This window comes from Sardina pilchardus, chromosome 4 (assembly GCF_963854185.1).
Source record: "Sardina pilchardus chromosome 4, fSarPil1.1, whole genome shotgun sequence".
NCBI classification, from domain to species: Eukaryota; Metazoa; Chordata; class Actinopteri; order Clupeiformes; family Clupeidae; genus Sardina; species Sardina pilchardus.
Genome location: NC_084997.1, coordinates 20,505,882 through 20,517,626, shown reverse-complemented (window position 1 = coordinate 20,517,626; position 11,745 = coordinate 20,505,882). Strand labels below are relative to the sequence as shown.

At 45.9% G+C, this 11,745-nt stretch overlaps 1 long non-coding RNA gene across 1 annotated transcript in view; it reads right to left on the bottom strand.

Annotated features, from left to right (window-relative positions):
- LOC134078517 (uncharacterized) overlaps positions 1 to 7,155 on the bottom strand; it is an 11,080-nt gene extending 3,925 nt beyond the window's left edge. The window contains exon 1 of the long non-coding RNA XR_009938841.1: positions 6,903 to 7,155. This is a non-coding gene — a long non-coding RNA (uncharacterized LOC134078517). The remainder of the gene's footprint in view (positions 1 to 6,902) is intronic.
- Between the last annotated feature and the right edge of the window lie 4,590 nt (positions 7,156 to 11,745).

Here is an 11,745-nt window from a genome sequence, read left to right as displayed (position 1 = left end):
TCCCACACAGGCCCCTGACTAATTAGCATTGTGAGCGACAGCACCCTCTTTAATTAAAGTCAGATCTTTATCTGGCAAACATCATTGGACACACACACACACACACACACACACACACCACACACACACACACACACACACACACACACACACACACACACACACACACACACACACACACACACACACACACACACACACACACACACACACACACACACACACACACACACACACACACACACACACACACACACACACACACACACACACACACACACACACACACACACACACGTCCAACAAGCTTAAAGACAGAAACCAGTCACAACATAACTGCAAATATGGTCAGACCTCGCCCTGTAGCAGCCCTGCCAGGAACCAAACACAAATTGAACAGAAAGGCCGATCCCAGAGCAGATCCAAAAGCCATCCTTGCATAAAGCATTACTTGTCATTTTGACTATGAAAAACATTACAATCATAGTCATAACGCTGCTTAATAGATAGGCCCTTATTTTGTGCATCAAGATACCCTAATTGACACACACTGTGCATCAGCCCAAGGCTCAATACAGGGGCTTCACACCAATAGACACTTAGTAGCCTGTGCTGGGCCCTGCGCTCTGAGGCACCAGTTGCAGAGTTGCACATTCAATCTGTGCGCATTCTGAACATAAATAGCCACTACGGGACATGGCGTTTGGTGAGGGGCTTTGGCATGGTGCGCTCTGTGCCCAGTCTGCACAGTACATAGCCACTACGGGGCATGGTGCGCACACACACACACACACACACACACACACACACACACACACACACACACACACACACACACACACACACACACACACACACACACACACACACACACACACACACACACACACACACACACACACACACACACACACACACACACACACACACACACACACACACACACACACACACACACACACACACACACACACACACACACACACACAAATAGCCACTACGGGGCATGGCGTTTGGTGAGGGGCCCAGGCATGGCTGCGCTCTGTGCCCGTCTGGACCAGGGGCACCGTGGACATGTTGAACGGCACGCTCAGCCTGCTGCCTCAAACTGCACCGCTTAGCAGTCTGAGAGGAGAGCCTTCTCACTCCTTCCTCTCTCACTCGCTCTCTCCTTCCCCTCTCTCTCTCCTTCCCCTCTCACTCTCTCCTTCCTCTGCCCCTTTCTCTTCTTCCTTGCTCACTCTCTCTTCTTCCTCACTCACTCTCCTTCCTCTCTCTTTCTATCCCTCTCTCCTAATACCTCTCCCTCGCCCAGTCACTTCAGGTCATCTCTCTCTCGCTCTCTGTCTCGGTCTCTGACACACACTCTCTCTCTCTCCCTGTGTTGCTACCCCTCCCTCTCTCTTTCCCTGTCAATCTCTCCCTCTCTCCAATGTCCTTCTCCCTCTACTCCCCTCTTTACTTCTCTCTCTCTCTCTCTCTCCCCCTCCATCCTTCTCCCTTTTCTCCTCTCTCTCTCTCCATCTCTCTCCTTTCATCTATGCCCCTTCTTAGGGTCAGCCCATTCCACAGAGGAGTAGAGCTGGCTGCTGATCTCGGAGCTTCATTAGACAGACACACAGGCAGCCTTCACAAGACTTGCTAGCAGTAACCATCACACACACACACACACACACACACACACACACACACACACACACACACACACACACACACACACACACACACACACACACACACACACACACACACACACACACACACACACACACACACACACACACACACACACACACACACACACACACACACACACACACACACACACACACACACACTATGCTCTACAGACCAACCAACACTCCAACACACACACAAACACTGGGCTGACACTCAAACAATCATGCTATGCTGCAGACCAACCAACACTCCGACACACACACACACACACACACACACACACACACAAGGTTTACACGCCTTGCTTTCGTCACCGTGGTGTTTTTCCCCTCCTCTCTCTCTCCCTCTCAGGCGCACACAAAGGAACACACAGCAGCACAGCACACGTTGCAGGCATCCTCAGTCTCATTAGTCTCCCTCGTATAGACTCAGCCCCTTTTCATCACACACACACACAATCGGTCAGTCAAATCACAATTTCCAATTACCTCTCCCTCCTCTCTCTCTCTCTCTCTCTCTCTCTCTCTCACACACATTCCCTCTCTCACTGTCACACACATCTCGTTTTCTCTCTCTCTCTCCTCTTCACACACTCTCATTCTGTCTGACTACATTACAGAGCCCTCTCGTTCTTTCTCTCTTTCTCACACACACACACACACACACATAGACACACAGACACACACACACTTCTTGACATACTGTAACAGAATCTCTATCTCTGCTCTCTCTCTCACACACACACACACACACACACACACAAACACACACACACACACACACACAGACATGCAGTACTTGACGTACCGTAACAGAGCCTCCATCCCTGCCTCTCAGCACACTCTCCTGCAGACTCAGTCAGTGCATCTCCCTCACTGTTGGCTCATTCATCCTCCTCCTGTCTGACTCCCTCTCCGCCGCTCTCATTAGCCTCCCTCTTGTAGCGCACGCCACATTTGCATGATCACACACATTGTCTGAGCGACCGGAGAGACCACGGTGGACTCTCAGAGGCACTTAAACGCACACACACACACACAGGTAAACAGATACACTCGCTCAGCCTCGCAAAACCTCCCTCTCTCGTTCGCGTCCGCTCTGCTTTTCCTCGCTTACTCTCCTGCTCTCTCGCTGTCACACACACACATAAACATTAAACACAGATGCGCGTACACATACACACACTTTCGGTCTCTTCTGTCTGGTCAGACTCTTGTCATTAACCCTATCTGCTTACTCTCTCTCACACACAAGTCTTCAGTAACGGTGGCTAAGCACAGAGGCAGTGGAGAGAACACACACACACACACACACACACACACACACACACACTGCCAGACAGCCTGACACACCAACCTGCATGACAATGATGGCTTCGGTGGTGAGGACATGTCAGACTGCACTCAGCAGAGTGTGTGGTGAGACAGAAGAGAAAGAACAAAGACATGGGATGAGAGAGAGAGAGAGAGAGAGAGACCGAGAGAGAGACCGAGAGAGAGACAGAGAAAGGGACAGAGAAAGGGACAGAGAAAGGGAGAGGGGAGGTCTTGTTATGCCCTGGGCTTCATCAATGCTTTTGCATTGATGAAACATCAATGCTGGGGTTCATCAATGCAATTGCATGTATTCGTCCTACAGATAAAAGTCCTCTAAGCTGAACTGAGCTGCGGAGCGGAGCGGTGCTCCAGTGAGAGGCTGTTCTCAGGTCAGGGGGGCTGCGGCGGCGCCTGTCCCCTCGGGAGCACGGCTCTCTGCAGACCTGTCCCCACATGCCCCCGGGACTCAACTCACCATCACACACACACACACACACACACTCATGCAGGTACAGAGCCGAACACACCCATTATGTATATGTGTGTGTGTGTGTGTGTGTGTGTGTGTGTGTGTGTGTGTGTGTGTTTGTTTAAGTGTGTGTGTGTGTGTGTGTGTGTGTAAACTATGCCGATTCATCATAAAATGGCAGAAATTGACCAAATGAATCGCCTGACTTCATGGAGAAACGGAACCGTTGCGTACCCCTTGCTGTAAGCTGGTGGAGTAAATCAAAAGTTTCATCACGATTCCACCCGGCATGGATTCTTTAAGTCAACAATTCCATTATTTTACGATACTTCAAAATATGCAGTGATGCGATCCAATCCGATTCAATATTGTCGATAGGAAATTATAGATTTTCAACACAGCTAAATCAATGATGGCTAAATTATAGGCCAAATGCCAAACATTCACTGCAGAATGCAGAACGCAAGGCTACAACATTTGTTCTCTCCCCCCATCTTAACTTCCTCTGTCTGTTACTCTGTCAAAGTATACCATGGCAACAGATCAGTTTATCTTCTAAAATGGCGAATTCTTGCCAATAATCAACTGAAAACACTCAAACCTATGGTCGACTCGACTGCAACAAGCCAGCATAACGCCATCTACAGCTTAAAAATCTTCACATACACATGCATAGATGCTTAATGAGTCACTTCAATGCAATCACATCGTTTGCTATCAGCCGAATTGAAATTCACTGCAATGAAAACTGTGAAGGGGTGACTGAGGCCTACTGTGGCAGGCCTACTGTGGCAGTCTTATCTGCAAACACCCGGTGCGGCTGTGTGTGATCGATCCAACCCAAGCAAGGAAAACAGAGGATACAACTGATCAATTTGGGGGAAGGCTGTGATAAGTAGATTACCGCAGTCGAACCAGGTGTACTGCTTTGTCAGTGCAATGAATCATCGTCATCATTACCACCATCATCATCATCATCATCATCCTCCTCTTAGGGACGATGGACACGATAACTGGTCAGTCAAGAGAACCACAGAGCTACCAGAACTAGCTTTGATGAAGACGGAGACCTCGCATCTTTCTTGACCTGCGTGACCAAGCTCCGTTTCCACTGTATTTGGCTTCTTAAGGCCAATGAATTCCCGCTGTCCAAAAACATACTGGTAAGGTACGTCAATTCACATTTCACTGATGCCTTAATGCTCATTCATTTGAATGGGCATCTGTGAATGCACAGGGAAAGAGAATGAGAGAGAGAGATGGCAGGTGGATGGCCTGAGCCTCTCACTACTGCCCCCTACCTAGCCATACCCATGCCCTGTCAGTCTGGACATGCCCAGACAAACCCCTATGATCTCCGGGACAAGTACTGGACATGGTAATTCAGGACATAGACAGCCAAACGTGTTTAATCATCACAGGAACTCGCTTTCCGATCACATGCTGAAACTTCAGAAGACTTAAAGGCAACGTTTCTCTGAGGAGCCTGGTTATGAACCTGTGTATGTTGCTTCAGTAGCTGGACCAGTAAGCCTAGATTAGAACATTGCTCTGACAACTGTCAGATCAATGCCCGTACATCCAGGGAGCCAACCACAGCTACACAACACAGTGCAAGAGACCTCCCAGTATTCTAACTAAGATGCTGTGAGCTTACTCAGCTGAATGGCCTTGTGTGTTGCAGAGCAACAACTGGGTGCTCTGTGTGTGGGTTACTTAAAATCAAAAGACAGAGTCTTTAGAGGGGCACTTCCTGTTTGGATCCCCCTGCATGAATCAGAGAGTTCAGGCAAAGAGAGGGACGCCTGGCATCAGTGGTCAAAGCCACTCTTTGTTCTTCACCCCCCCCCCCCTCCCCTCTTGAGACTGCTGCAGGAGAGGCCCCTTTGACTCATCCATCCGCTACGGCTGCTACTGGACACCTGCCAGCCTTGGCCTGACCGTCCTGGAGCTCCGAGCGGTGCTGTGTTGCGCTACGCTCAAATGCTTCCCCAGGGAAACCCCAAATGATCCCACAGCTGGTGGAGCCCAGGTGTCTCTCTCTCTCTCTCTCTCTCTCTCTCACACACACACTCGCACATTGCAGTGAGCGGATGAGTTGGGATGGAAGGGGCTCTATGGCACCTGTTTGGGTTGGCTCCAGATTCCAGCGAGACGCCGAAACCGGAGGAAAACTCCTGAAAAAAAGTCCAAAGGTACGGGAGAGGATGGTGACTTTGAAAGTTGACTTCAACTTGGACAGTGAGTGTGAAAAGAGTGAGAGTGTGAAGAGAAAGGAAAAGTGAAAGTACTGCTAAATACACACACACACACACACACACACACACACACATACTCAGATGACATAATTTGCAGGCCTGAACAGAGTAAAAATGGTCCAGTTGTGTCATGTTGTTTACCTGAGACACTGAACCTGTACTCTGAACTATCAGTAAGATAATCATAAACCCAATACAGTCTGGTGCAACTTGCGAATTGCATATGCATCTTTGTATATCAATGATTATAAAACGTATAAACAGTAGAGTATATACAGCTAGACTTGAATCATAAATAACAGCGCTGAGCATAGTCCCAGACAGGAGCATGTTTATAAGCATCCCATAGGCTACACTGAAACCGGCTCAAGCCAGTCCTGTCAGCGGGGTCATCAGGGTCAAGAGTGTGCATTAAAAAGAGGTCTGTCTATGGACCGGACAACATGATCAGCAATCTGCTGCGGCGGGCATTTCGTCGGCCTACTACTTACCCTTCTGAGAGTTGAGCACTGTCCCGCGGACGCTTTAGCGAATGGACGGGATAGCTATTACTTTCACAGCTACGTAGGCTACAACATGGGCAGTTCTCACATGCCTCTATCTAAAGACGACTGTGGCATAAGCTTAAAAGGCTGCCCATGCGTAAACCCCCAACATCCGACGAAAACAACCTCTTGGGTCGGTCGAGTTCAAAGTGGTAAACATGCTCCCCTCTTCGTGTCACACACGAGTGTTGTGTCTTTCAAGACGGTCCCTTATGAGTTAGCTAGCCCCCATACAGTCTAGAAGAGGGGAACATCAACTAAAACCTGCCGAACTGCAAAAAACAACCTGGAACTTGACTAAAGCGGAAACGTGCGGGTGTACAGAAAGGGAAAGTCTGTTAGCTTGCACAGACAAGTGATCCAGACAAGTGTCATACTAAGTGCAACTAAGCCCACTCCAGTTTAGCACATTCATTACAGGAATTGTAGCTAGCTAGCGGGGTTAGCAAATGACTCGCATTGCTCAACATAATCATGGCCCAATGGCACTAACAAAGAAAGTATGAGCGTTGGCTACAATCACGTTGACATTCTGTTACATAATTACAAGGGACCAACATTCGTCGTCTGTCTGCGACTCCCTGTAGTCTGTCTACAGTGTTATGAACCACAGAAAATGGAAGTCATTGCTCACCTTCTCTCTCTGTTTTCTACTTGCTCTCTCACGTCCAAACAAATCAGAAGCGTTAACGTTAACAGCCGTTTCTGCGGATCAACGGCTTATGTCCTCCAGTTTCTCAACGTGTCTTGGTTCGTCGATCAAAGCTGTGGTCGTGATTGCTTTTGATCTGCAGATTTTCGACATGCTCTCGTGGCTTCTCAAGGATCACGTTCACCCCTTCTCCCCTTCTTTCTCCATAGTCGCCTGGTCTGATCTTTCCCTCTATCCTCCAGCTCCTCCTCTCGTTGTTTTCTGCCCAGGACCCTCCTCCCTTCCTGCCGGGTCAGCTAGTGACAGCCCTCGCCTCCAACAGCTACTGTCATATCGCCATCTTGTGGCGGTTTGACCACACTGCAATTGACGCAGCGCAGTGAAAAGAGACAATGAACGTGGGCTTCCTCGCTCCACTTGCCAGCTCATTGACTGGGTTGACTGTCTGTCACCAACTCCGCTGCAATCTGTCTGACGCCCCCATTAAGACAATTGACGCTTGTTGCCTGCCCTGCGACGGTAGGCTACTGTATGAATGCATCACTATTAAAGAGAGGAAAATCAGCCAAGGGGCGAAACAGGTAATTTACTAACCATTCAGAATATTTAGCAGTCGTTGCTCTTTCAGCCTACTGACGTGCGTGTGGGATTGAATTATAATTGTAAATGTCAGATCGCACTTCTTCAGCCGTACAAGACCTGCATTAAAACACAGACATTTCCTCTGTGTCCTCAGAAAACCTGCCAAGCCGGCGCAGTCTGTATGGCGCACGACTTCCATATTATCATATAGGCTACGGTTGGTTCGTCAGGAGTGGAATGATGAGGGAGGCAAAAGGAGAAGAGAGCGCCTGGAAAAAAAAACGTGCATCCTAACCACACAGTGAGCATAAGAAAATAACATGTGTCCCCACCAACGGAATATGTTTGCTTAAGCACGCTGTGCAGCTTTGTCTTGTCCAGGCATATGTCTCTCAAATGCATAACATGCTGTGAGAAAACGTCTTCGTATCGTTAGATCAGGCAACCACAATAGCTGGTTAAATGCAAAGCGGAAGGGGCTGCATGGGAGTGATAGCCTACCCAACGGAATGTGCTCCACGTGACGCACTCAATCACTGTCAAATTTTCAACAAAACCTCATAAATGGTGACACACACTTTCCGGCTATTGTAGGCTTAACACTTGGGACGTGCTCGTGCTTGAAAGCAAATGGACTATTTTAAGAGTGTTATTATGGAGGCATGACCCCTTTGATCTAAGGTCTCCTTTGCAATGTATTTTCAATGTTAGGCCTAATCCTTATTTTGTAAGTCTATTTGGATAGCCATGAAAGCGCCAGCTAAATTAACAAATGCAATTTTATGTTAGAATATGAACAACACATTTCAAAGGATAGGTGAATTCACTGGCCTAAAAACACCCCGCTCCTAAGATTGTAGGCTACAGGGCGCCCTCTAGTGACACATCTTTGCATTTAATTCATTCGAAGACAATGCCAGAATAGACTAATGTCTGTCATTTATAGAATGATGTGACATTGATGTTTTGAATATGGTACTGAATATACATACCATGTGTAAGTGTAGTCTTAGGTGCTCTTTCTACACACCCTCTCACACTATCAATTCCACTAGCACAGTGGTGAAACTGTACAGTGGTCACTCTCTTTTGCCTATTGGTTGCATGCAGAGCCATATAAGGCTCTGGCTGCATGGCTTGGCTGTTGCCATGGTTTCAGATACCGGATGTCAGATGCTGGTCACTGAGGCAGGATTTTCATTGGTCGAAATTGCTATGCAAATTGCCAAATCTGAAGCCATAAACTATGAAAATCTCTAAATGTGGGCTTCAGCAAAATTTCACGCCAAAATCGTGCCTAATTGTATATGCGTAATGTGCACACAGCACAGTTCAGCACAGAAGAAGAGGAGAATGAATGTAGCAGAGTCAAGTCAGCTATGCCTGCCTTCTCTCTGACTCTTCCTCTGAACTATCATGTGAAATACAGAGGCTACGTGCCACTACAGGATGGGAAACACTTTGCGACAGCCATAACAACACAAGCCTATCTGTGGGACATGCCACAAAAGCTGTGCAGTGACATGCAATTTGTCAGTGCTCCAAATGCCTTTGTATTTAATTCCAGTGGCACATTTCTTTTGCTCTGTTGTTGTTGTTGTTGTACTGTTTGTATACGCTGTGACATTTCAAGTGGTGTTCATTGTCCTCCACTGGAAGAGCCAGGGGCTAGCAACAGGGTCTGGAATGAATCTGGTTTCATTGCACAGGATCAATGGACGATCATATCAGTGAAACCCACTCCACAATTCTCCTATACTTGACCATGGAACCTTTTTAAAGATATAGTTCCGGAAGAATGTAACAGACCACTGCGGTTGCTGAGTGATATTGGAATGAGCTGACGGTCATGTTCAAATTAGCAGTGGTCTCTTAATTTTGAGTATGACCATCAACTCATTCGACTTATGACTTATGAAACCCATTGCATGACCACGTCCCATGTCCACAGTGCATAGTGCACAGGACACACAATGATTTGAGCTATATTTGATTTGAGCTATGTTTCCATTGGAATTGATGTCCACAGTTTTATGGATCCATTTGTCGACAGCGCACTGAAGAGTGACTACTGCGTAGCATGCAAGAATATCCCCAAACTCTCGGATGTGCATTAAAACGCCTTTTTTCTAGTAATTTCCTAGTAACTTTCCAAGCTGATTGTGCACAAAATTCAACACAACTGTGTTGAAAGCAGGATGAGGACAACCTGAGGTTGTGTGTGTGTACAAAACTGAGCAAGCTTTGAAAATATTCAACATTCAATGTGCAATTGAGATTGCAGAATTGTGGGAAAATGTAGGAGTCAGAGCATCACCAAACCCTAGTTGGCCAGACGTAGTAGGCATTGTTACACGTATCTATCTATCTAGATATGGCACTGTAGAATGGTTTGGTGGGGGGGCGGTAATTGGCAGTAATTATGGTTGCATGCTGGGGAGTCTGTGTGCTGTATTTCTACTGCACAAGAGCCATGATCAATGGGCATAGTTAAAATGACTTTGTACGCTTTTGGATAATCAGACCAACGATCCAGGTGCACCTGGTGGATAAGCTAGTTTGTGATTGGTTCCAGCAAACGTGGACAGGAAGAAGGAGAGACTAATGTGCAGGTTTCCAGCCTGAGCTGCAGGGCAAAATCCAGTCGCTGGCAGATCGAGCTGGGTTTACAATGCTAGATCTGAAGTAAATTGGGTCGCGATGTAGTCTGGCTATCACCATACTAAGCTCAATCTTTTAAGATTGAACATTAGTATGGGGAGGCTGTGCTTTGTTTCTACTGCACAAGAGGCATGATCAATGGGCATCGTTCAAATGACTCTACGCTTGGATAGTCCTTCAACCAATCAGACCAACGATCCAGTGCGTCTTTTGGATAAGCTAGTTTCTGATTGGAGCCAAAGGTTCTGGCAGAGAACAGAGGAGGTAGATTTGCAGGTTTCCAGCCTGAGCTGCCAGGCGAAGTCATTTTTAAAGAGTTAGTCCCCAGGAGAAAAAGTTGGGGTCTCACTACTATAACGATGAAAAGTGTGACAGTGTTTGAAAATTAGAAGAAATATTGAAATAGTTGAAAAGAAGAATGAATGTCTGCACACTGGAGAGTTCCCAACCTTTAACCCTCTATGGTACGGTGTTGCCTGTAGGCAACGACTATTTTGCCTTGTTGTAATAAAATGTGGCATCCCTTAAATAAGTTAATACCACTTTAAGAACTGGACAACTCAATACTAACCGATGGAAATGCAAAATAATGGTCACATGACTCACAGGCTGCTAGTTTGACACTTCTTTCAGCACATGCACATGTTTGGCTGCGTGTCATATTTTCACCCGAGAAAAATGTGAATTTCACTAATTTCCCTCAAGTTTGCATCCTTCAAAAAAATGTACAGCCTTCATTGACAAGCATAGATGTATTTTCAATCATTTTTTTGTACATAAAGTAATGTATATTTTATAAAATAGCAAAAATCTGTATGTTGCCCACAGGCAACATTGTATCGTAATGGAATCACAGTAGGCCATACTTTATATAATACGTTCTACTTGTAATTTCAATAAATAGTCATTTAAAATAATATACATGATGATTTGAACATATTTTAGTTTGATTATGATTGTGTTCCACAGTGGTACAATCTTGCCTGTGGGCAACGGGTGAAAATTATATGCTTTTTTTGCAAGAAATAGATAATATTATGGTGTAAAAACTACATAATTCTGCTTTCTATGTCTCTGGCTATATAAAAATATGTTCTAAACAAATATGCCATATTCTTTTGTATAAGAAAACATACATAGTTTTATGTTTTTCATTATGGTACAATGTTGCCTATACAGGCAACATTTTTATAAAAACAAAGTAAAAAATATTTTTAAAAAAATCTTCATTAATTTTGTTTAAGTGACTATTTCTAAGCAGGAAAAACATTACAAAAAAAAATCTTACCCCCCCAGATCATAATGCGTTCCAACAAAAAAAATGGCTCTTTTCTATTGGGGGAAAAAAAAAAAGTATAATGAGCCTGTTGAGTCTAAACTTTGCCATTTTCTTTTCTTTTTGAATTGAAATTAAATATTGGGAGTTAGTCCAGTGTGCAGACATTTATTCCTCTTTTCATCTCTCTGTGCCCCTGTCCTACACCTGGCCTCATGTGCACACAACTACTCTGCCAAAAATGTAAAGAGCTACTCTGCTCTGCCAGAGTGTATGCAGTGTCTGGGAATGAGGCTGTGTTAAGGC